Source organism: Equus przewalskii, chromosome 18 (assembly GCF_037783145.1).
Source record: "Equus przewalskii isolate Varuska chromosome 18, EquPr2, whole genome shotgun sequence".
NCBI classification, from domain to species: domain Eukaryota; kingdom Metazoa; phylum Chordata; class Mammalia; order Perissodactyla; family Equidae; genus Equus; species Equus przewalskii.
In genome coordinates this window covers 60,266,665-60,294,413 of record NC_091848.1, presented here as the reverse complement: position 1 = coordinate 60,294,413, position 27,749 = coordinate 60,266,665, and the positions used below count along the sequence as shown (strand labels likewise).

Below are 27,749 nucleotides of genomic sequence, written 5' to 3'. Positions count from 1 at the left end.
AACATTATTTTGTTCAGAGCCATTAGTTTGTGGATAAACTGGGAAAATTTAGTGATAGGTTCACACTAAGTATTAGTCTTCATAACTGCCATTCACAGGATCTATTCACTATTCCATGCTGCCTCTCTTAGGATGTAAGTAAAGCCCGCTATTACCAACAATAATTAAGAATATTTATACTTCTTTTTATGTATTAAGATTATTATTGCCCTTAAATTCATAGAACTGAGCTCTAAATAATACCTTCTCACTTCCTTTTTCTATTAGATTAGTTTAGAGTAAATAAAAATACTTTTATTAGTATTATTACAATAACAGATTAAATTTTAATTGCAGGGAAAATTTAAAAATAGATTTATATAAGAAAAAGTCACATTCATGTTATCAACTATGGGATTATTCTTTAGATTTTTGCATATAGTAAAATATTTCATTGCTTCATTAGAATACATATGTCCACAATTCATACTATGCATTTATTCAACCAAATACTATTTGCTGTTCAAAATGTGGAGCAATATAGTTTGAATTCTAAATATCAAGGTGATTAGTTTGATAAGTAAATATAAACTGTTGGGGTCACTAAATTATTTACTGAATGAAGTATGTAATGCTTTTCTTGCAGCTGGTGCTAATTAAGTCATTGGCTTGCAGAATAAAATCAAACAGGAGCTCCAATAAGCGTTTTAGTCCTCTGTGATTTAGCTGCACTAACACCTCTTTGAACCATGTGATATTTAAACTTGCATGACCTTCTTAAGCATGGAGTCTCCAATTATAAGTATCTGAAAATTGAAAGCAGAAGTGGTGCGTTTCCCTGTGCTTCGGCCTTAAATTAGTCAGTGAGGGTTCAGGAGAGTTGGTCTTGGGGAGCAGCACGGTTTCTGTCCTTCTGAGGAGGCCAAGTGTATCTCCAGGAAGATGCCCTGAGCCACAGTTGGTGCAGGGGGCCCTCTTTCAAGGTGAGTAATCAAAAAGTAAAATTAAGTAATAGCACCCTGGAAAAGAAAGTGTTTGCTCCTCTGGGAATAAGCAATATTATCCTGCGATACGTTATATTTTCTCCATAGACTAAATGGGGGAGAGTATTTCCTTTTAGTCACAGTCTACACTTCTCTGCTGGTTGCACCGACCACAGAGGCAGACCAGGAAAATTAATCAACACGGTAATTACCTGTCCAATGATGTCTACGGACTGTATAATATACCCACAATTAATAGACCTCAGGAAGTTAAAGTTTAAGTAAAGCTTGGTTGTGCCACAACTATTCACTGCATCGCTTTGAGAGTTTAAGATCATATTTATTGTATTACTGTTGCAAACAAGTATAGAATTGAGTAATCTAAATCATTTGAAGTATAATTTCACATGTTAATTTTTTTCTTTTTTACTGAGGTAACATTGGTTTATCACATTATATAAATTTCAGGTGTGCATCATTATATTTCAAGTTCTGTGAAGACTCCATTGTGTTCACCACCCAAAGTCCAATTGCCATGTGTCACTGCACACTGTGCCCTTTATTCCTTTGTCCTCCCCTGCACTCTTCCCTTCTGGTAAGCACCAATCTGTCCTCTGTATCCGTCGCATACCAATTTATCAACAAATCTTTAAAGATGAGTTTTTGATGTAAGACCTTATTCATTTCCAAATTAGCATACAGGTAATGGAATTATAATCTGGGAGAATTATATTAAAACAAATTAGGCAGCATCTTCACATGATAAATGTATCTAGAAATAAAACGTGTTTAATTTTAAGGAGAATATCTACACCTCAAATATATTCAGAATCTGTTAGTGCAAACTAATTTAGACAATACACCTTCAACTTCAGAGTTAATTAAAATTTACTTCCTTTGTTATGTTTGTGTTTATTTACATATTATATGCATACATTTTATTACAAAAACAAGCTGAGTATAATTGTTATATAGAGAGAGTTGAATTCCGAGTTTTATATCCTAATATAGTCCCAGCTAAATTTTAACTGTTGCACCCTTGAGGTCTCTTTTATCCTAATATATTGAGAAGCTACATGTTATTATTCTCTAACTATAAAAAAGTCCCTATGCTTTTCATATTTTATCTAATTTTCAGAAAAATTTTTCAAAGCTCTTATTCCATTGGTGAAAGCTGAGGCTCAGATTAAGTAACATCCAGCTAGTAACTGAGAGATCCCCAGATGCAACCAAGTCTGCGTGAGCACCCCACACTCTTTCACCTTCATCAGGGGGGCGCTTTGTGGACTAGTGCATGGATGTTCTATGATATCCAATAAAATAATAAATATCTGTTATACATGCCACGACTAATGTGGTAGTTCAGGGTATGACTGCTAGAGGTCATCAAAAATATCTCCAACTGGGGCTGGCCCTGCGGCCGAGTGGTGAAGTTCATGCTCTGTGCTTCGGTGGCCCAGGGTTTCACCAGTTCGGATCCTGGGTGCAGACATGGCACCGCTTATCAAGCCATGCTGAGACGGCGTCCCATATAGCACAACTAGAAGGACCCACAACTAAAAGTACACAGCTATGTACTGTGAGGCTTTGGGAGAAAAAGGAAAAATAAAATCTTTTTTAAAAAAAAACCTCTCTAATTACAATTCATTGCATCTATAAAGACAGTGAGTACTTTAAAGGGGAGGCAGTGTGACTTCACATGGATTATTTGAAATCTTTGAATCCTTTTTTTCTTTAAACAAATAAGAGAGTACCTAAAGTAGATAAGGAGTCATGAACAAAGCTATAAATGAGCTGCATGGGAAGGAAGAGACCATGCTCTTGACATCAGAAGTTATCATCATATTACAAAATTAACACTGCCATGATGTGTGGTTTCCTTAATTTAGCTGTTCCATGCATTTCTCCTTTATGTAATAAATGATTAATAAATTTAATTATATATTTTGCTAATATGGTATTACAGTAAAATAAATGGAAATCAAAACCATAATTACTTGTATAGTAAATAATATTATAAATGATGTCTGGCATTAATATACCTAACATTCTTTTTCTTTCTTACCTCTTACCTATAAAATAATTGCATAATTAATAATTACAGGAGTGACAGGTTAATTCTACTTTAAGGCAATTTACATATGAATCAAATCAATAGAGGCACAATTCCTGATAAACTTGTAACATTAGACAAATAAGATTTTTGGCACTATCTCCTTCATGACCTGTAAATTTTAATGAATGACAATACTTAATTAACATTTTCTCATTTTAAAAAGAGTTTAGTAGAATGGAAAATACCTGCATTGCACATGCTGTAGATATAACCCATAAACAAACTAATTAAAATTCAAAAAACAAAACAAAACAAAACAAATCTCCAAATATATTTGCTTTAGCTCCTGGTGACGCTGGGCCTGGAAAGTGAAGGAAGAGGGTGCAGTGTGATGAGAGCCTGCTGAGGTGGCAGTTTGCTTCCTGCTTCTTGGTCACGCCTGTTGGACATGGAAGTCAAGACATGATGATTATAGGGTGAAGAAATCAGACACATGCAGATGAACTCCACTTCAGGGCAGAAACAGATGCTACAACTGCCTTACAAACCAAGGTCTGAGCCTCTAATTAATGTTGTGATCAGAAGAGAGAACATTTGAAATAGGGTTTTACATTTTTCTGTTACCAGGAATAATCACAAATCTAAGAGTTTTAATGAAGATGTTGTCTGTGAAACCTCAGAGAATGAAACAAGTTTCTGCCCTTGAATTTAGACATTCCCATAATGAAAGCTAACTGGAGAGGCAAGTTGCAGGAATGCTCCTTAAAATGGTGACAAGCCTTTGGAATCTGCAGGAAATGGGTTTTATAGCAACTGAACAAGTTGTAAAATTTAAAAAATCCATTTAGAAGCATAAGTGATTGAACGTTTCGCCAAAAGACCTCAAAAGTCAAATATAGGAAAACTTTTAAAATCTTTTTATTTTGAAATTTTAATGTTATCTTCTTTCCTTCTCCACATGATGCACTGTTATATCTATGTTACAATTTTGATTTAGCTTATTTAACTGAATTAGGGTAGCTTTGGTCTAATATCCAGTCACTTTTGTCTAGAACTTGAGAGGAAAGCAGACAGCAAGGATTATCTTACCCCAAGGCAGATAACCTCCTGACAACATGTACAGAAATGTTCTCACCAACATGTAAAGACGAGGTCTGGGATCCTAAAGTCTATGGGCATTAATGCCCTTATACCAGGTCCTGTGTCATAATATCACAAAATTTATTCACACATAAGTTCCTCCTTGGTGAATCATGATGCACTTTTGAACTTGATGACTTTATATACTCCCAGACATTTTTCATAGATAGTACATTACAGAATAATTGGTAACAGAATGATTAGTTTTGAAAGCATAATTGTAAATAAATGTAATGTAAAGATATATCTCCATTTACTTCATGGTATTTCCATAAAGTTTTGTTAGTCAGTATGATACAATAGAAGATTGAATACAAAATAAATTGCACAAATAAAATTAAATAAGAGCTTAATGTGATCAGAACAAAGCACATTTCTAACTGAATATGTGGTATTTTAATAATGTTTTGGTCACTTACAATGGAAATAAATATTTTTATATCTACTTAGAGCCTAAGTATCTTTTCACTATTCTTCTGATCCTTTATGGCTCATAATGGAACATTTAAAAAATGTATTATTTTCTATTAACAAACGTTTTAAAAAACAGGCAATAACATTAAAATGTTTGAAAATAAGGACATGTTTGTTTAGGGGTACAAAGTTTATTTTCTACTTGCTTTATTTCCAAAGTCAAAGTCATCATATTGAAATTCTTTCTATATGTTACAAATTTAACATACATTGTTTATGTAGCTGCAGATATTTTTGCAACCTTATATCATCCAAATTAAAGTAAGTTGAATTAACGTTGTTGCCCAAAGACACATAGGTACATAATATTTGTTTGTGTATTCATTATGGAAATTAAATGCAGACTCTTGAATTTTGAAAGCCGGTAAAAACTATATTTGACCTAGTACCTGATAGTCCTGAGGAATGAATGAGTGCCATGGAAAATTAAAAATGAGTAATCAATGAAGGAATCACTTACCAGCATACCGATCAAATTCTTAGACATTGTGTATTGAAGATATAAGTACAAAGTTTCATATTATCAGTCAGTAAACAAGATGGGTTTATTTTGATATAGATAGATAGAATAAAAACAGCATTCCACAGGATCTCCAGCATCTGAAATCCAGAAGAATATTGAAATAATGATAAGTTTATAAGCCTGAAATCCCCGGGCAGCTTGGAAGCATCAATGGAGGACACACACGTACTAAGATAACACAACTCCGCAGGGATTGGGTTCAGTTTTATTATGGATAAGGCATCAGTCAACACTCCCTATACCATCTTACCATTTTGCTCAAAAATTTTGCAAAGAGCAAGTCAGCATCCCCAGCTCCTCTAGGTTAGCAGCACAGCCCGTGTTTGACAGGCAGCACGGAGACTGAAATCTCACCTTCACCTTCCACCCACAACTCGTTTAAATAAAGAAGCATTTTAAAACAATTCCTTTGAGACTCTTACCCAGCTTTTTAACTTGGTGTTCCCACAATCATGGAGAGCTCTAAGAACGTGGCATGATTTGGGGGTACAGAACCCTCTGAAGAGCAAGGAAGAAAGGTCCCAGTCGCCAAATTAATAGAACATATAAAACTGACGCTGGTGATTCTCTTTAATAAAAACTCTGAAATATGGTAAAGGATGTGAAGGCTTTTATTCAGTGGTCTCAGACTCTTCCTCTGCTCTCTCTTTCCCACTTTCCCACTCACATCCCTCTCCTTGGGCAGATTTGCTTGTAATTTCATATCCCAACTTCACCCCAGTTCTAACTCCAACCCGACCCATAATTTTCACTAGCCCATTAACAATTAACATCCTTCCACAAAGTAACTTATTTTAAAAGAAAATTCCAGAAAGAGAAAACACTTGTCAATAATATCTTAAACATTGGAATTTCAAGCAAAAATTTTTGCAGGGATTTTTAAGAAGGCAAAACTATCTTCAAAGTTCTCCAAGCTTGGAGTTCTTTTTTTTTTTTTTTTTTTTTTAACATTTTTCCTTTCTTTTTTTCCTCTTTCTTTAGGGTAACAAGAAAGCAAGGTGTAAAATGGTGTTAGGATGGAATTTTGGAGAAAAGAATATGTAAATTCTTCCATAGAGCAGCCACAGCCCTCAAACTGTAACCACAGGAAATGATCCCAGGGGGCGGTTTGGGTGAGAAAGGTTGACAAAGGGAATCATTAAGTAGTGAGATCAATTAGAAAATCACTCAGGGTGCCAAAAATTGCGATATCACGTATGCTCTGGGGCAGGATGAGATAACACTAATTTGAGAGATAATAATAAGGCAAAATAAAAAAGGTTTGATGATCCACTAAGAGGCAGCCAGCAGACACATAAGCTCTAGGGCCAATCAAGTCTTCACTCACCTCTCTTAACTTCTCACAAAGAGTGTATTTGTTTTCTTTCCTGCATAACAAATGACCACAAAACTAGTGTTTTAAAACCACACCCATTTATCATCTCACAGCTTCTGTAAGTTAGAAGTCCAGGCACAGCGTGCACAGTCTGGGTTCTCTGCTCCTCGTTCCCAAGGCAGAAGTCAAGGTTCCAGCTGGGTGGGGTTCTCATATGGACATTCAACCAGGGAAAGACCTGCTTCCGCGATCCCTTAGGTTGCTGAATGAGGTTTTTCCCTGAAGCTGCAGAATTCATGGGCTTCTCTTCTTCGGGCTGATGGGAAAATCTCTTGCTCCAGTCTGTGAAAGAGAGAGTCTTAGTGTCATACAGCATAACACAACTGTGGAAGTGTCTCTCCCATCACCTTCGCCACAGTGTAAACTAATCCAGGGGCTGCGATCCCATCATCTTTGCCATGTTCCGCTGTCGAGAAGCAAGTCACAAGTCCACACACAAGAGAGGGGCTTGTACGCGCTGTGGGTCATTGTTGGTCACCTTAGACCTCTGCCTGCTACAAAGGCTGTGTCACTCTTGAGAGGAAGACCCTCACGGCCACCCTGGAGGAGGAAGACGAATAATTTCATGGGTCAGTGCTATGGGCTGAATGTGCTTCCCCCCAAATTCAGATGTTGAGGTAGGAACACCCAGCAGCTCAGAATGTGGCTGTATTTTGAATTAGGGCCTTTGAAGAGGTAATTTGGTTAAACTGAGGTCATTAGGGTGGGCTCTAATCCAATATGACTGTTCTCGTAAGAAGAGGAAATGTGGACACAGACATTTACAGACAGAAGACCATATAGTGACACAGCGAGAAGACGGCCATCCACAAGCCAAGGAGAGGGGCCTCAGAAGAGACCTAGGCCAACCACACCTTGATTTTGGACTTCCCACCTGCAGAATTTTAAGAAAATCACTGTCTGCAGTCTGAGCCATCCGGTCTGTGGTGCTTTATTACGGCGGCTCGAGCTGCTTAGTACGCTCCGTCTCCAGTGCACTGATTTTCTGATATTTCATAGGAAGGCAGTTTGCCTGGTGGCAAGCTCATGTGTAATGTGGGCACTACAGGACATCGCTGCTGACCTCCATACTGAGTGTGGTCCGCCTCTCTCTCTCTCAATTTTCTCCTAGAGAGAGATTAACATATTTAATAATATACAACTTTCTGAGTATGTGGAAAGAACTGTACCTTTAGAGCCTTTTTAGGGAACAAATGTGCAACATGATCATTTAAAATGAACATAAACTTGACCCATTAATTATTCACTGTATATTTATTAAGTGCTTAAATCGCTAGGCTGTTTTTGGCGCTTGGGATCCATCAGTAAACACAACAGATAACAGTTCCTGTTGTAACAGATCTTACAGTCCAGTAGGAGGAGAGACATGAAGATATAACAAACAAGTAAATTATAAAGCGCAGTCATCCCACATAATGGTGTTATGGTCAATGACAGACCACATATACGACAGTGGTCCCGTAAGATTTGTACCATCGAGCCTGGGTGTGCAGTAGGCTGTACCACAAACGGTAGGTTTGTGTAAGTACACTTTAGGATGTTTGCACAATGATGAAATCACCCAAGGATGCATTTCTTACAACATATCCCTATTGTTAAGTGACACAAGATTGTATATGGCTAGAAGGTGACAAGCACTGTGTAAACATTTTTTTAAAAATACAAAACAATTGAGGAATGAGGAGCAGGAGTGTAGATTGAAGAGCCAGAAATTTTTCATGTGGTCAGTTAGAGTAGGACTAAGACCTTGGCATTTGAAAATAGACTTAGAGAGGGCAGGAAGTGACCTTGCATAATTTCACAGAAACAGAATCTTTGCAGAAGAAAGAGCTAAAACAAAGGCCCTGTGGCCTGACCTGATGGAGAAACAGCAAGAAAGTTGCTGTGGAGGAAGTGGAGGGGTGAATCCTCTGTTGATGAATCCTCCTGAGCAGAGTGGTCCGACTTCCCAAGATTTCGAGCAGAGGGTGATGTCTTGACCATTGGATTGAGGCTGGATTGCAGGGGAGCAAGGGTGGAATCCGAGGGCCATCAGGGGCTATGCCATGCTCTAGGCCAGAGGGTGGTGCTGGGAGAGCTGGAAGCAGTGCAGGTGTTCAGAAGGAATAGAGTCTGGATATAGTTTAAGCAACAGACTAACATTTTTCTCCAAATTTACTCTACAAACAGACTTGAAAACTGAATGAAGATGTCGGTAAAAAGATATGCACTACATGACATTTAGTGACAGAAAATAACTGGAAATAGCCTACCAAAAGGTGTCTAAAAAAATCTGCTAGATCAATAAACTAAAAGTCAACAGTCATTAAAAGATAAAGTTGGTCTGTGAGTATTAAAGTGAAAAGATGCACAAGACATCTTCATAAATAAAAATTTCAGAACAGTTGCATCCTATGATTTGTCTAAAAGCAAAAAGGACTGTATAAAATATAGAAGATTGTATGTGGTTAGAAATTTCTTAAACTAATTAACGTGTGGGAATAGAATTAAATTTAGTAAATGAAGAAAGGATTTTGCTTTTTATTTTTATTTCCTTTGCTTCAGTTTGACTTCTATAAATTATTATGTTAATTTGTTAATAATATTATTACATATCCTATTTTTTGAAGGAACAAGTTATACTTAAATATTCTCCCAGCATGAGGATCTTTGACCTTACCTTACAAAGTAACTCTTAGTGGGGAGAGGAGGCCAAGAGCATCCTAAAAATGAGTATTGATTTCAGCGAACACGACCTCTAATAGCATCATGGAAAATGAATGTGCTGTGATGTTAACAACAGTAAGTGGGGGCTGGACCCACGGCTTAGTGGTTAAGTTCATGTGCTCTGCTTCAGTGGCCTGGGGTTCTCCAGTTCGGATCCTGGGCATGGACCCACACATCGCTCACCCGGCCATGCTGTGGTGGCATCCCAAATGGAAGAGCTAGAATGACTTACAACTAGGATACCCAACTAGGTACTGGGGCTTTGGGGAGAAAAAGGAAAAAAAAGGAAGATTGGCAACAGACGTTAGCTCAGGACCAGTCTTCCTCACCAAAAAAGGCATACCTTTAAAAAAGAAACACTGGAGAGTGCACTGTGGACAACCGTCAGGAGCAGAAGTGAGCTAAAACAGGTCAGTCGGCACTTGGTTGTGCCTGTTCTGAACGTACAGAAGCCAAAGTGCTACCACGTGCGCTGAGTAGAGCACCTTTTGGTTGCACAGTTGTGCAGTGGCTGCCTATTAGAGCTATCAAGAATAAAACTATTTAAAAAATCAAATACTTAACAGAAATTTCCCTCATGAGGGGCTGCTGAGCCGCCACTTTCTTTTTTCCTAGGCTAACTCTCGCTTTCCCATTGGTTCCAGACTTAGGCTTCCTCTTTCAGGCCGGCGGTCCACACCCGCCTTCTTTTATATTTCCAAGCTACTGCTTTCCTCCTCCATAAAGTTTGTCCAGAAGGTTCTGGAAGACACAGCTTCCCTGAGGCCCACAGCAGTCCCCTTTCTGGGTGATTTCATAGAAACACATGGGTGCTGCTCCTCAGCCTCGGTTTTGCTTTTGTTTGTGTTTCTGTCACTGATCTGGCACCCTTGTAACTTCTTGGTGACTGCAGCCCTGCGGTCTGCCTGTTCAGCCAGATACCAGTTCTAACAAAGTCCATTAATGTGACTATCTGTTTCTAGTTACTCTGAACAATAAACACTAAAAAGATGCTACAAAGGAAGTAAAAAGTCAGCCACTGATATTTGAATGAAATCCATTTGAGCTGTTGTATTAGTTTGCTGGTGTATTAGATTGTCATTTTAAAGGACCACAGACGTTTCTCCTCACAGTTTTGAGGGCTGGACGCTGAGGTGAATGGGTCAGAGGACTGGCTTGTTCTCAGGCCCTGAGGGAAGCATCTGTTTCAGGCCATGCACCTTGTCTTGTGGACGGCTGTCTTCTCCCTGTGTCTTCACATAGTTTTCACCCTGCATGTGTCTGTCCAAATTTCCTCTTCTTATAAGAACACTGGTCACACGGGATTAGGGCCTACGCGATGACCTCATTTTGACTTAATTACCTCTTGAAAGACCCCGTCTCCAAATACAGTCACTTTCTGAGGTAACTGAGGGTTAGGACTTCAACATATGAATTTTGGGATGGACACAATTCAGCCCATAACACCTCGGTTCTACCTTCCGCATCAAATTTGCTACCTCAAAACAGAAATGACGTATTAAAGGGAAAGTTTGAAGTGATCTGAGGAAGTAAATTTAAGCTCAGTTTCAGGGGAGAGATACTCTTACCTGATGATCAGAGTTGTGGTACCCAGATACACTCGAGCAGTGAAGCTGTGTTGCTAAAGCATCAATCAATTCAATAATTAATATGAGCTAGCTGAACACATGCTCTCTTGACTTCAGTAATGGCGTCCTCTCTTAGAATATGTGGTGCTTTGGGAAAGTGTTGTTCTTTAGGGATCAGGTGGGTAAACAACATAAGATGTAAGGTACCAGCAGAAAATGCTCAATTGCAGGAATGCATTTTTTCTTCTACTTTCACCCATTCATGATCTCAAATGTTGTATTTATTATTTTATTCTTTCAGTTCAGACTCAATTTGTACCTTGCCTCCTTTCCAAAAATCGGCCATCAATTCCTTCTCAGTCTATATGCAATTCTTATCAAGTCTTTGATAATCTATCAAATTATCATTTTAAGGAAGTTGTATGTTCTCCTACAATCTTTGCCCTTGCTCCCATTATGCACATTGATAGACATGGCAGAGATGAGTTGTACTAGTTTTCTATTGCTGCTGTAACAAATTTTCATAAACTTTGTGATTGAATATAACAAATAATTATTTTCTGACAGTTCCCCAAGTCAGCAGTCCAAAATGCATCTCACTGGTCTAAAATCAAGGCTTCAGCAGATGTTTCCTCTGCAATTTGTAGGGGGAGAACCCATGCCCTTGCCTTGCCCAGCTTCTAGAAGCTCTCTGGCTCTCCTTCCACCCTCAGAACCAGCAGTGGCCTGTTGAGTCTCATGCTGCGTCACTCTGACATTGACTCGCTCACCTCCCTCTTGAGAATCCATTGGACCAACTAAGTGATTACCCAGATAATTCAGGATAATATCTCCATCTCAAAGTCAGCTGATTAGCAGAATTAATTCCATCTGCTGCCTCCCATATTCCTCATCATGTAAAGTTACATATTCAAGGTTCTGGGAATTAGCATGTGGACATCTCTGGGAATAGAGATGGAGGTCATTCTGCCCACTGCACGCTGTGGACAAAGGACTGTCTGATTACAAATCCCAGATAGAGACGTGTCAAACACAGTAAGTAAAAAGTCATTGTTATAATTATATTGTGAGGTGGACCAGTACTAGGTAATGAAGATCTGACAAGGTGATCAGAACTTGATGAGATGGTCAGGATCAAGTCATCACCGTTTCCTTCTGGCCACATGGCTATGTAAAACAGGGGAGGCAGCGTTTAGACTGACTGATAAAGCTTATAAGAAATCAAAGATGGTCTGAATTCTGAGCAAATGCTTCACTGCAGACAAACGTGTAGAACAATAAATACCAGAAGAATCTACAAATAGCAACTGCTAAATATAGGGCAGTTTTTGCAAGACAGAATCTAGAAGGTCTGTTCACAGATGCTACAGCAATGCTGACAAAGGCAGAAAGCACATCAGCAGACCCAGCCTCACTATTCAGCATGGTGTTCCCCACACTCCACACGCAGAACTGGTGCTTGGCAGTCAGGAATACTGGGTGCCTGGTGGCTGCCAATCAAGTCTGGGTTCCTGGTGTTCATAGAGTGACTGGACGTCCTGAGGCGCAACTTTCCATCTCTCAATTCTGTGTTCATAGTCTGCTTGCCAAAACTTCTGCTTTTATCCAAATGCCATAGTTCTGGGCTTTTGCTGACTCTACAACCATCATCAACTCCTTGTGCAGTCTTGCCACAAAGAAACTGATTCTCCAGAGAACAATCGTCCAGATGACATCTACAACCATAAAATTCAACGGAGGATAGAATTTCAGAATGGTTTGCAAAAGAAATTCTATAAATCGTTTGCTTTACATATTCTTCTTTAAAGATACTGATATCATATAAGAGCCTCTCTATTTTTTGTTTAAAAAATCACTGAATTCCCTCCTAAAGTATTTTTTAATTCAGCATATAACTTTCATAGTGGATTACGAAAAGTTTAAAGTATGCATAAAAGTAAAAATGTAAAACCAATATAAGTTGAAAAGAATTGTTAAACGTCAGGAAAAAACAAATAAAGAAAACTTTTTTACAGCATTTTTAAAACACTCTTTTTATCCTAGCAGTTGGTGAATTCTTGCTTATTCAATCTACAGAAGAAAATTCTATTTTTTGCTTGAAAAGTGTGAGAAATTCTAGCCTGAAAAGGTACTTGTCATGAAGTTACATACAAATGAAAATACAAGCTAAGAATAACAGTACCATCTGAGCCGTAATTATAGTGCAGTCTTATAATCTGAATCTACAGGAACTTTCTAGAAATAATTACTTTTTAAAAAAGTGAAAACTACTTTTAATACTTTAAAACTAGCCTAAATCTTAAGGAATATTAAGATGCCACCTCTTTTAAAGTTACTTTTTCTAAAGTTGTTTTGTTTCAGATTAGTGAGCAAGAGTTGAGCCAAATTGAGCAACAATTTATAGTAGTATCTGAATTACAAATATAAAGTTAATTTTAAAGGCATCTGAAACATTTAAAATTCTAAACTTACCAGTAACTTGGGTAGCTGGCAAAGCCTCTAACATACAGATAGAAAATTTTGATATATTAATGCTTAAATCCTTTTTCACCAACCAAATAGCTATATGGTGAATAATTAATATCAATAATAAGAAAATTAATAATAGCTCCTATGTATTGAATACATAATAAATGCATACATTTCAGACACTCTCCTAGGCACTTAAAATATATTGCCTAATTGAAATCTCAAAATAATTATATGAGGTAGGTATTTTGTTTTGCAAATTAGAAAACAAATTCACAAAGATTAAACATTACTTAAACTTATTTCGATTTTGAACTTTAAAAATTACTGTTTTAAGACTTTCTATTTATGTTATAGAAAAGGTTTTCTTTGCCTGAGAGAGATGGTGTGAAGAAGAAAATGTCAAAATTTTGGGGGGCCGGCCCAGTGGCATAGTGGTTAAGTTTGCATGCTCCGCTTCAGAGGCCTGGGGCTCTCCAGTTCAGATCCTGGGTGTGGACCTAGTACTGCTCATCAAGCCATGCTGTGGTGGCATCCCACATACAAATAGAGGGAGATGGGCACAGATGTTAACTCAGCAACAATCTTCCTCAGCAAAAAGAAAAGATTGGCAATAGATGTTAGCTCAGGGCCAATCTTCCTCACAAAAAAAACGAAAGAAAAGAAAAATTGGCCTTGGGTAGAAATTTCTTTAGAGAAGAAAATTAAAAGACTCAACAAAAGATAACTTTGAATGTAAAGTTTGAGATGAACTCAGCTAGTGTTGATCTCACAGAATCCAGCTCAGTTCTTGCTCTGTTTCCAGATCCTTTGTATTCAGTCTGAACCTCTGTCTTCTGAGCTGTAAATGGAACAACACAGATGGTTCCCGCACTTCACCTAGGCAGTGTTTCTAACTTTCTCCGAACCAATTCCAACTGCCTATGGACCTTTGATTTTCAGAGCCTCTGGTCAACCCAAGAAGTAAGAGTCTTGGATAGAGCTATATAAACAGGTCAGCAGATATGGGCAATTGTAAGGTTACCAAAAATTGAAGCCTCTTGTTAATTTCCCAAATTGGAACAGGCAACTAATAATAGTTAACACAAATATATACTCTTAGGAGAATGCTTCTTATAATTATTGTGTCATAATTCTCACCAATTTCAGGTATATTGACTTAATTGGTATATGCAATTGTTGCATTCATTTGCATAGTTTATTCATATCGTTTAACTATTTTCACCTCACCAATGTATTTAGCATCCTATGATTGCTTTGTGTTAATCATATTTCCCTCGGCAGTATTGAGTTTACTATTTCCATCTGAAAGGAGAGCTACCCAGGTGGTGGTTAGTAACTTAAAGGCTCAACTAGGGGGCCACCCCATGGCCGAGTGGTTAAGTTTGTGTGCTCCACTTTGGTGGCCCGGGGTTTCCCTGGTTGGGATCCTGGGCACGGACATGGCACTGCTCGTCAGGCCATGCTGAGGTGGCATCCCACATAGCACAACCAGAGGCACTCACAACCAGAATATACAACTATGTACTGAGGAGCTTTGGGGAGAAGAAGAAGAAAAAAAAAGATTAGCAATGGATGCTAGCTCAGGTGCCAATCTTTAAAAAAAATATTTTTTAAGTTTTAAAAAAAGCCTGAACTAGCATAGGATCATACAGCTTCTGCTCCTATGCAAAAGCATTCAAATTACCTACACTGCACCTTTCCATATTCAGTTTAACTCAATATTTCATTCATTGCTTCAATGAAACATTTACAATCTAACCACATGAGATATGTTAAAACTTCGGAGGTCTGGATGTCACACCCCAGGGGTTCTCCACGCCGGCTGCACGTCGATCACCTGGGAACCACTTAAAAGCACTGCCTGCCCCGCCTGCTCCCAGAGCAGCGGACTCAGAGCCTCTGGTCCCGCACAGGCGTCTTCACAATGCTCACAGTTGGTTCTAAGAACATTGAGATTTGAGCACTGTAAACTTCATGAATTAAATTTACATAGAATAGGGATTAGGCTTTTCTTTTAAATTAGTTCCACCATATTATCTCTTGTACATTACAGTTTGTGAACCAAGTCTCTAAATAATGCCTAATTTAGTTTTTCTGTTCATGTATTTGATGGATTTTCAAAATCTGGGGAGGACACATAAAAATGACTTCTCTATCCTAACCAAACAATAGTAAATTAATTATTTTTATAAAGTATATCTAGTGTTGTAAATATTCATAAAAATGGGAATATTGCCAACTGATATTCCAAAATACAAGCTTTAACTATTTAAAATATTACCAATTCCATTAAGGGTATATTTGAGGTTTATATAATGCCAATATAACCACAATAGAGCAGACATTCTTGGTTAATACAATAGTGTAAAAAACTGTATGTTAAGAAATAGTACAATATAGTGGTTTGGTTCTTGATCTCAGGAGCTAGACTGTTCAAATATCACCTTTGACTATTACGCATGGGAATTTAGCCAGGTTACTTCACCAAGAAATGGAGGTAGGCATACTCAGAGGTATTTTTGAGTGTCAAAGAGGATCTTATAGGTAAAAAGATTAGGAACAGTCCCTGGCCCATAATGACTATTACAACCATTTTTCTTCTTGCTATTTCAAAACTAAAAGATACTAATATTGAAAACCAATAAAGTTTCTATGATCACCTTTTCCTCCTTGAACCAAACAGGTGAGTCTGAGTACAAAAGTTGAGGCAGGAGGGGCTGGCCCCGTAGTCGAGTGGTTAAGTTTGCCCGCTCCACTGCAGGCAGCCCAGTGTTTCATTGGTTCGAATCCTGGGTGTGGACATGGCACTGCTCATCAAACCACGCTGAGGCAGCATCCCACATGCCACAACTAGGAGGACCCACAACGAAGAATATACAACTATGTACCGGGGGCTTTGGGGAGAAAAAGGAAAAAATAAAATCTTTAAAAAAAAAAAGAAGTTGAGACAGGAATGGCTCTACTTACTCTCACTCCTAATGACCTTGGGGACCTTGTGCCTCCTGTTCCCACAACTTTAGGTTACGTGGGTCTAGAAATCGTATTGACAGAGGGATAACACTTTCACCAGGGGAAATAGAAAGAGATCCATGTGCCAAGAGACCGGCAGGAAAGGAAAGGAAATCTATCTGGTAGGGGCAAAGGACGCTACTCGTAGAAAGAGGGAAGGTCCTGTTATGAATGGGGAGGAAACCTGGCTTTTGGACCATCTCCTAGGACCTCTCCTGGTGTTCTCCTCCTTCAGTCTAACAAGTGCGGCAACCTGAGCCTCTGAAAAGCATGGTGACCCAGGGCCAGCAGAGAAGCAGACCACTCAGAGATGAGGGTCTGTTTACTGCACCACCTAAGTCAATTCCATGCTCTTCAAAGGGGACGGGAATCTAGAACGGGGAGTTTAGAAGGTAGACCCGATGTAGTGGCAGGGACTGTATTTTTTCTTTTAACTTCCTCTTATAAGTTTCTCCAGGAAATGGAAACTATCAGAATCCTGGAGCGTTGGAGTGAATTTACTCTATATATGGGATAAACTTGCTTTATGGTACAAGTGGATAAATACCGTGGAAAGAGTGGTCTATTGTGTAGACACTCTTTAAAAGAGGAAATGTGGTTGGTCCCACCAGATATAATGAAATGTAGGTTTTGGGGAGGAAAAGTGGCTGCCCAAGAAACCAGAGTGATGCTTTTTAAATGCGAGGCCCCCTGTAGTGAGGGACAGGAATATTGCTGACACGACTGAAGTGCAATGCCAGCTGTAGAAGAAATCTCCTGACTTATCGAAATCTCCTGGAACAAAGATGGAAAGCAACAGCAAATAAATCTTGGCCCAGACTGGAATATTTGTTATAAATTAAGAGCTATGACTGCATTAATATCTGAACTCTTCATAAGAATCCCAATGAAGAGACACCCTAAAAATTCATGACCTGCAGCAAATACATTCTAAGTATGACTGGGGTATTTGCCATTTATTTGGGGAAACAGTTTAGCGCGTAAGTATACCTTTACAAAGACCCATTTTTAAGCAAAGAGATTGGAGTATAAGTAATATCTGCAAATTTTGTACCAGAAAATTGTATGGTTTGTGTCAAGATATGGCTTTATGACTACCTGAACGTGTATGTGGCATTACAATGATTCCACCTCTATGCCCTCAACCCCCAGCGCTGCCCTGCTCCCGTATTTTAACTCATCTACTGAGCCTTCTGTCCGGTGAAGTGTTCCAAGCCTTAGTTTTACATGTCTTTGAACATAAACACTGCATAAGGTGGACTCCGGGTTCATCGACAGTCACAGCATTTTGGCGATTATTTTAATCTTATAAATATTTTTATGAAAGTCTCATCATAAAGACATTTATTTAAATGAATATAATTAGCATAGTGTTTCAGATGCATTAAGCTTAATTTATTCAATTACTCCTTGTGAGAGATCATCATCCAAAAAAACTAACACCAGCACTTTAACTTGCAAAATACATTTGCCTGTTGATTGTACTGAAGTTCGGACTCTGATGCATATTACTAAAATTGATATTACCTAATTTGACTTATTTGTTCTTGCATAGATTAAGCTACCATACGTGTTTTGAAATGTAAAATGCTATGAAATGCAATTTGCAAATTTAGTCATTCTTCTGAATCTGGAAACAGACATCAGGGTACAACAAGTGTTATCACTGGATGAGTGAAAATAACCTGATCATTTGCTTCCAAGCTTGTATGTACTTTTGCTCCCGGGGAGGTTGATCTGCTCCCTGTGGGCATTTCACTAGGCAGTGCTGTCCCATGTGGATAAACGTGACAACAGCTTTCACTGCCTGAGAAGAGATTGATGTCCAAAGGCCAAGAGAATCCTCAAAGGGTAAATTGAAATCACCCACCTTATACTCCAAGGTTCTGTGAACAGTTCTTGTCAGTAAGGCAGTATCCACAACTCTTTCTTTGAAGACACATTAAGTAACTTCAGAATTCCTAAGTGATATTAGTGTCAAAACCAGAAAATCTGGAGTTCAATAGTTATCTACAGCTTTTTTGCCTTTAGCCTGAGGGTATATAGACAAAATAATGTGTTCAGGAGTTAGTAGGATTAGGTTTTTTTCTTTTTTCGTTCCTTCAGTGTGGTTATTTCAGTCATTTGAAATTAGCTAGGCTGACTTGTTTCTTTTTTTAATACCATTTTTTTTGTGATCCTTCTGGATTTTATCTAAGTTTTGATCATGTGAAAAACTATGTTCTAAAAGTCAAAACTAAGCAAGAAGTCATACTCATAAATGTGCCCTTTCTCCATACATTCTGAGCTATGTCAACTATCCATCCATTCTAACCCATCCCCGTTAATAACTAACCTTAGTACTGTCTGGTGTATCTGTCCTGTGTTTGTTTTACACAAGTGAGCAAATATATGTGTATTTTATTTTACTTCTAAAAATATCTAATATACTATACATTCAAACAGATCAGTTCAAACATGTCTTTTATAGGTGAATACTTCTACAATATATGGACATACCAGAGTTTACTCAACCACTATTCGTGTACGGGTGCTTAGGTTGTTTGTAACATTTTGCAATTACAAATAATACTGTGATGATTTTCTATTTTCATATTATTGACAATATCTATTTTCATATTATTGAAGGCACGTTTTCAGGATAAATTCCTAAAATTGGAATGATAGTCAAAATGTAAATACATACATAGTTTTTTTTACATATTCACAAATTCCTCTCCAAGAGGGTTGTGTAAATTTGCATTCCCATCAGCAATAGATGAGAATGTCTGTTTTCTCAAGCCTTGTCAACAGAATAGGTTTTCACATATATACATAAAATGTTTCAGTGTAGGGCTTATGTCATTTCTCCAATTATGATGAGTTGGTACATCTCGTCATATGCTGAAGAACCATTTTTACCTCTTTATTTGTCGTGTCTGTTCTTGCCTTTTCCCCATCTTTCCTATGGTCTTGTAGACCATTTTTTCCTAAAAAATTTAGGAGTTCTTTATATGTCAGCGATACTAGCCCTTCATCTGTGGTATTTATTGCAAATATTTTCTCCAGTAGGTCAGCTATCTTTTGATTTTTGATTATGTTGTTTTCTCATGGAATAGCTTTTAAAATTATCTTTATGTACTCATTTTTATCAATTATTTCTTTTATCACATCTTTATTTTGAGTCACTTTTAGAAACATTTCCCTATATTCAGTGATAAATGAATCCATTCCTGCTTTCTTCTGGAAGTTGAATGCCTCTCTTATCTCTCTCCCTCTCTCTTTATCACTCATTGTTTGTGTGTCTCTGATTACTTGAAATTTACTCTTGGCAGGAGGTGAGGTATGAATCTAATTTTATATTTTCCAAATAGCTAACCAGTTTGCCCCCATGATTTCAGGTGACATCTTTGTCATTTCCCAAATTTTGGTATATACTTGAATCTCTTTCTGGATCTCTCTAGTCCATTCCCTCAATCTCAATATTTTCAAGTCTCAGTGTAAAATACAGAGCTTTCTGTATGGGAAATCCTTTGGTAGCTTATTTTTTCACACTTTTTTTTTCTGGCTTTCTTGCATGCTTATTTTGTGTCATGAAGTTTAATATTAACTTGTCTAAGTTTAAAAACTTTGTATTTTTATCATTATTTTATTGGATTTTTATGTTAAATCAAGGAGGATTAACATTTCTATGAACTTTTTCTTCTTATCCAAGAACCAAGGCTATCTTTCCATTTGCTCAAATCTCACTGTGGATTTTCAGTAGTTTTTAGGTATATTTGCATATAAGTTGTCTTATTTATTTTTACTATGTTAATTCTAAGAAATTTATTTTCTTTTTGGCTGATGTAATAAGTTTTTTTATATTACATCCTTTAACTAGTTATTGATTGTGTATATAAAAGCTATTGATGTCCATATATTAGTTTTATAACATGCTACCTTTTAAAATTATTTTATTATTTTAGTCAGCTTTTGATATTGAGTTTTTAGGATTTAACACGAATTCATAGGCTATATGGACTTTTCTCATGCAAATAGAGGCCATTTATTTCCTGTTTTACAATTCTCATTATTCTAATCGATATTCTTTCTCTCATTGTATTGGCAAATCCTGCAGAAGGTGTTGATTCTTACAGGCAATAGCAGCATCCTGGCCTTGTTCCCATCTTACTGAAAGGGCATTACTATCTGCACATCATGTAAGATGACGGCTGTGAGGGTTAGGATAGATTTAGAATAGATTCTATTAAAATAGATTTAGAAGATATGTCTTATCATGATACACATATATTTCTATTTTCTTGAAGCTTCTTTTGCAGGAATACGACTTAAATTTTGTCAAAAGTTTTCTATCTATGAATACAGAGGATTATACTCATGATTTCCTAATATTAAACAAATCTTACATTCCTTGAATAAATTCTAATTGGTCATGGTACATCATTTTAATAATAGTATTTTAGATTTATTAGCTTACATTTAATTTAATAATTTGCATTGATATTTCATGATTAATATTCTTTTCTCTTTCCAGCACTGTTTTTATTAGGCTTAGTTATCAAGGTAATGCTTCATAAAAATTAGGAAGTGTTCCTTTATGTTCAATACTCTGGAGCAGTTTACGGAACATTGCAACTATTTGGTTTAGGAAGGTTTTGTAGATTTTTCCCTTTGAAACTAATTTGGCCTGACTGATGCCAGTGGGGTTCCTTTACTTTCTCTTCTACTTCTACTGTTGTTGTTGTTTTCTGCAGACATCCGCAAATTTGAGCTTTTTATCTTTAAAGAGGATGGCTTTGGTAAATCCTATTTCCCCAGAAATGCATTTATTTGCAGAAAGTTATGAGAACACTCATAATTTTTCCCTTTTTCTCCTGTTTAAACAACTATTTTCACACTGTTGTTCCTATTTTGTAAATTTGTGTTTTTCCTTGCTTTTTTAAATTTTTTTCCTTGCTTTTTTAAAATCAATTATTGCCACTTAGTAAATTTTTCACACAAAAAGCATAATTATTTTATTTTTCCATGTCATTTATTCCTGTTTTCACCTTTATAAATCCCTCACCTTACTTACTATTGGTTTACTTTTCTAGTTTTTTTTAACTAGAAATCTAGTTCATTTATTTTATGTTCATTTTTATTAATAAAAGCATTTAGAACTATGACTCTGTGCCCCTGTTTGCTGCTTTAAATGAACCCTATATGTTTTGTCTGTTTCTAAGAATGTCTCAGTTTTCAGCGTGTAGTTCCAGGTTAGTCCAAGAACTGTCTGATGAAAAGTTTTAACAATTCAGGACAAAGTGGCCTTTATGTTGATAAGTTCCAGCTGTCCTTCACTGTGATCCGGCAGTTTTGTCTGGGTCATTTGTGCCTAAGGAACATGGTGCTGTCCCTTTTATGACTTAATAGGTAAAATTTCAGGAAACTCCAGGAGAAGGTGTGTTCTATTTTCATGGTATAATTTTATATATATATATATATATATATATATATCTATATATATCTGTATTATCTATTTTATCAATTATGTCCTTCAGTTATTATATATCTTTAATTATTTCCCCCTACCGTATCTGTCCTATATTATGAATGCTATTAATTTCTGCTATTCATAGTGTTTCTATCTATATCTCCTTGTCTCATGATTTTTTGCTTTATAAGGTGATTGCTGTAATATTTGGTGCATTGAAATTCATAAATGCTATATTTCTTTAGCAAATTTTGTATTTTAGCATTAAAATTGTTTTTTCTCACTTTTAGTGTCTTTTTACTTAAATTCTAATTTTTTTCTTTTTTTGAGAATGACCAGCCCTGAGCTAACATCTGCCACCAATCCTCCTGTTTTTGCTGAGGAAGACTGACCCTGAGCTAACATCCATGCCCATCTTCCTCCACTTTATATGCCGGATGTCTGCCACAACATGGCTCGACAAGCAGTGCGTAGGTCTGCACCCAGGACCTGAACCGGCAAACCCCGGGCCGCCTAAGTGGAGCATGTGAACTTAACTGCTACGCCAAGGGGCAGCCCTTCTAATTTTTTTATTACTGTTGTAACAACCCTGTATTTCCTGTTGTTTCCAATTCTCAGAATACATTTCTCCATACTTTTCTATTTAGTCTTTTTGATTCAATTCTTATAGTTATGTGTCTTACAGTTAGGTTTTGATTTGTTAGCTAAATTTATCTTTTTTCTCTCTTTTATAGGCAAATTAGGTCCATTTAGATTTATTACTATGCACAATACATGTTTTGTTCAATATCGGCTTTGTCATAATATTTTTATAGTATAATTATTAAGTGTATTATGCTATACCTTCTGCATTTATCGATGTGACTTTTTTGCTCTTTTATTTATTGAAATTTCTTTTTGAATTTAGGATGGCTTAATTTTTTGTTCTAGTAATTACCTTTGTATCTGTACCTTTTAAAATACACTTTGTTTCTGTTTCCTAATTTAACCTTTTACAATCCCATTTGTCAATTTAAAATAATATTTAACTACAACCTTTTACCTATTTGGCAATTCATAAGCTTATTCAGTATTTCTCTTTACTCTCTTCTCCTATTTCAACTATATTACTTCTGCTTCATCATAACATATAACACACAAAATATGACGTATTGTACAGCATACAACACAATTTTCTTTACTCTTTCCCCTCCTTGTTGTGGTCTTCAATTACCGTGCATGTTCTTGCTGGAGTCTCACCAGTCATTTCCTGGTTGGATGGAGCGCTGCCTCCACTAGGCTGCTTGAGAAGGACTCGGGGAGAGCATTCCTTGATCACCTGAGTGAAGACGTTGCTTTTTGCTTCGACACTTGGAAGACAGCTAAGCCAGATTTTAATCAGTGATGCAGTCTTTCTGTGAACAAGCCTCATAAAACGCCCCATCACTGGTGAAGTCTGATGTCACTCTAATTCTCTCATCCTTTTTAGTTATTTGCTATTCTGGCCAGGAGTCCCTGAGGAAATTTTCTTTAACTAGGAAGTTTAATAGAATTGCTATGAAATGTCTAAAAACAGATTTCGGCAGGTCAGTTCTCTCTGTGCTTCCTTGGCCCATTCCATATGTAGATCCGGGTTTCTTTGATTTCTAGGAAAAATTTGGGTCCTGGTTTTCAATATTAGTTCTGTTCTTTCAATTTGGTTGCCTTCTTCAGAGAATCCAGTTAAACATATGCTGGATCTTTTTTCCTGTGTTCCGTTTCAAGCATGCTCTCTGACCATTTTTTCTTTATTTCTTTACATCATTTTTTGGGTTGTTTTACTGTTTTCCTTTCATTGCCGTTACTAAGTTTTCTCTCAGGTCTTGTGATAGAAAACTTAGAATTTATTTATCACTTCAGACATTCGTTTGTCTTTTTCTTCCATTTTCTGAGTTCAGTCTGCTCTCATTTTTCTTTTTATGGTTTATCCCTATTTCTGTTTCTATTTTTTGCTAACATCCCTCAAATGCTTGGTGAAGTCTATCTAATTGGCTTAGTTTTACTCTGCAAGTTGAATTGCTTTCTTTCCTACTTTCTGCTTACCTTTTATGGAGTTTTCTATGAGTGAAAATTGCTTGTTCCTTTGCGTTGCTGTGGCTTATGGCTCGGACGGTTTACCAAACGTTCCGCATGCGCACGCCACGGTAGCAAAGCACAGCTCCTTCGTTCCTTCTCAGAAAAACTTGCATTTATTTCTTTTTTTATCAACAACTTTTATTAGAATTCACATATTTCATAGACCCGGGCATGTTGCACACGGGTGAGCAGTATATGAGAAAAGCAGGTCTGCGCGTGTTTGCATGTGTGTGTGCACGTTGCCCTGTTTCCATCGGGCGCAGGCTCCTGACATCAGTGCAGCGGCGGGCGGGCCGAGGCCCCGCAGACGCAGCTCTGGGCATGTGGGGCGCCCCCGGGCAGCGTTCGCAGGGGCGCTTCTTGCAGCAGGTGGCTTTGCCGTCTTTGCCTGGGCAGCAGCGGGAGCAGGGGCAGGAACCCCCAGAGGGGCAGGAACAGTTGCATGGGGCCCGTTTTGAGCTGAGATGAGGCGGGAGGTTCAAAGCTACCGAGGAAGATGCCCTGGGGCCGATGGAAGGCGTGGTGCATTTATTTCTTCATACTTTGAAAATAAACAATTGCCCCAAATTTGCAGAGTTCAAATTTTTTTTTTTGAATTTTGCTTTCTAACGACTTTGCTTGAAGTAGTAGTTATCCTAGTAATGATTCTAGTGGATTTCTTGAAAATTTTCCTTGCACTTTCTGCACATTTTCTTACAACGGCATTTTCATTTGAAATAATTGAGTAGATTAAGAAATATCAATGGATTATTTTTAGTCCAAAAATATGGCCTTTTTGAGGCAGGAGCAGTGGTGTGGCGGGGTGCTGGCCCTTTTAAGTTTTAGATATTCTTCATGATACTTCTTGTTTTTTCTTGTTGCCAAGTTTATCTTTTTTTGGATGAATGAGTGCCCTCCTTTTGACCCTCTGCACCTGCTCGCCCTGAAGAGGTCACCTCCTCTTAATCCTGCAGCTCCTTCCCCGTCCTCTGTCTCTGCCGTGTCCCTGGACCGCTCTTCTCTGCCGTCAAAGGCTTGGGCAGAGGATAAGAGAGAACTTTGCTGAGTCGGGTTTATTATTCTATTTACAGGTGATTGAAATTTGGTCATTATCTTCTAGTTATGCTAAAAGCATGAATTTATGTAGTTTTGTTTACTTGTTTTTTTTTGAGGAAATGGTAAGAGATTTGGGTTTTTTCACCACCATTAGCTTGCTATTCACGATTTCCAGCCGGCAGGTACATTTTTAAGAGATGGTGTTACAGTTCTCTGATAGTAAGTTTTAGATTCCCATTTTCTATAAAAGGAGATATGCTGACTTTATTTTACCACCTTTCTTTCGCCTAAAGGCTACATTCCCCATTGCGTCTCCTTAGTTCCTCCTGTTATATAAGTAATTAGTGCAAAAGCTAGCAGGCTGGCTGAATTTTTAACCCCACAAAGGAGCACAGAGAAGCTGAATACGTACACGTTACATGGTCTCTTCTGCTTTGGCTCCTTAGCTGTTTCTTAACCAGCAGCTTCCCATCACCATCGTGTGTGTGTGTTCACTTTCAGTGGTGTCTGCCTGTCTACACTAACATCTTCTTTTCAACAGTCAGGTTTCTAAACTGCCAAAGCAATGAAACTCAGCATCTGTGTACACAAATTATATGCAGCTCAGGCATGTGTGATAAAGAGAAAAGGGTAACAGGAAGTGGAATCGAGGTTTATTAAAATATAATTTTATGCCTGATTTGGTTAGAATTGGCCTGATTTCATTCGCACCTCACATCAGCAGCTGCCAATTTAGTGTAATTTGGAACCATAAATTATTGATGACAAAATATAATTAAATTTCTTATGAAATTTAAGGAGCTTTGAAGTTCTTTTACTGTGAAAAAGAGGAAGAAAAACCTTGTGACATACTCAAGGTCATTCTGTAAAAGAAAGATGCTTTTTGTAACACTCTGTGATGGCTTTAGTTTAGGAACAAAATAAAAATTTTAAGGAGATGAAGTGATGTTTCTTTTCTCCTACTCTAGAATTTGACAATATCTCCTGGTGTTTCTCCTCCTCCTCCTCCTTTTCTTCTTCCTCTTCTATTTCTTTAGCTTCTCATTTGCTAGGGTCCTAACATAAGTCACAAAACAAATATGAGCAGTGTCAGAGGAATTTGATACAGAAGAACAAGACACCTGGAATTAGGTCAGTTAGGTCATTTCAAAGTAATTATGTCTCTTCCTTTTGAGCTACAGGAAGTTTATACTTAACTGGATTATTATAAAAAGAGAGATAGAGTGAGGCAAATCTTCAGCAAAATGATAAACGAATAGGTGGACCGCTATAGAATAAAATAGAAGAAAAAATTGGAAACAATATATAAAATAAAAGAATGAGAATAATATAATTTTGGAGTATTAAACATATTATAACCTCCTTAAAGTTAAACAGTGCCTTTCAGTTATGTTTTATACCCGAGGATGCCAGCAATGAGCTTTTTCACTCGATGAATTCCTGCAGATTTAATTTAGTTACATGGATCGGGTAAAATTACAAATAAAGACAGTGCAATTTAGAACGCAAGACCTGTGATTAAAAATCATCATTTTTGGTTCTTTAAGAGAAGAATGCCCAAGATGAACTAGGTTCCTTAAAGAGAAAATGAAATCATAATTGCATTAGGGAAAAAGTCTATGAATGTTTAAAAAAGATTAGAGCCACTGATTCAAATATAGTTTTATAAAATCATACTCTGTCAGAACCAAAGGAAGCTTGAAAATTATCTAATCCAGTCCCCAGTTTTACCTTTGAATAGATACACAAATCCAAGGAAAGTTTGGAGAAATGAAGAGCATAAAGTAATTTTCCAAAAGGACGCTGCTTGGTCAGCGGGCAGAAGCGGCACACAGTTGTCTTGGGTGAGAGCAGACTAACATGTGAGACCCAGATGTCCTCCAGTCTCTCAGGAGCTTCCAGAATCCTGGGCAAGTTCAGCATGCAATGGAGATATTATTAAAAGTGAAGTTGGCAACTTAATGCAATGTGAATGCCAGAAACCAGAGGCAGAAAGCAAGTCCTTCATGAGAACAGACAAAAAACCAATAATGCCAGGACTGAGTGGCTGATTTTGTCCTGAGTTTGAAACAAATGGGTTCCTGTTATCAGACGTGGCAAGACAAGGTCAATTTCCCTGGGAGGTTGCACTCCAACAATAAAGCTGGGCAAGAAGCCAGTTTTCTACTAATTGATGCTTTTTAAGGTACAATAAAACAGTATGGATTTAAAGAGCCATTGTCCTGTCTGGATCTTGCTCATTTCTAGCAGGGACTCTAAGTTGGGGAGAAGAAAGACTGGTCAAAGGGCCAACAATTAGCAAACAGCAGGTGTAGGACTAGAACCTGTGTGTTTACTAATTCCTGGGTTGGTGCGCTTTGTAATTTCACTACAATTCTTTAGTGCTGAATGGAATATAACAATCAGGCAAACAATTTTTACATTTACTGCAGAGTTTTATCTTAGACAGTAAAATTCAAATAAATATTTTCATGTGAACAAATAAAAATACTGAAAACAAACCAATGAAAGATATCAGAAGTATGGTACAAAAATTCAAATTGCCCACTCTAGATAATAAAATCAGCACAGCCTTCTTTTTCATCTTCACTAGCCTTGCTGTTCAGATGGAGCAACATTTAAATGTTATAAAAATAAAATGATGTCATAACTGAAAAAAATATAAGATGTGGTTTATTATCTTAGAATAAGGGAAGGTTTTCTAAGCATGAAAGCAAAACCCGGAAACACAGAGAAAAAGATTTTTTAATTCGTCTGCATAAAAATTTCCATATGAATAAAATACCATAACCAGAGTCAAAGACAAAAAAGAAACAGTATGCACAACAGATTTGACAAGGAATAGATAGGCTTTTCGTTTGTTTGTTTCTTTTCAATATAAAA

General features: G+C 37.3%; 1 long non-coding RNA gene across 1 annotated transcript; it reads right to left on the bottom strand.

The window, feature by feature from the left end:
- Positions 1-1,281: 1,281 nt before the first annotated feature.
- On the bottom strand, positions 1,282-26,925 carry LOC139077060 (uncharacterized). The gene is made up of 5 exons (XR_011529247.1): positions 26,598-26,925; positions 10,805-12,519; positions 6,483-7,070; positions 5,093-5,232; positions 1,282-3,457 (listed from the first exon to the last, which is right to left on the bottom strand). It is a non-coding gene; the product is annotated as an uncharacterized lncRNA (long non-coding RNA).
- Positions 26,926-27,749: the final 824 nt, after the last annotated feature.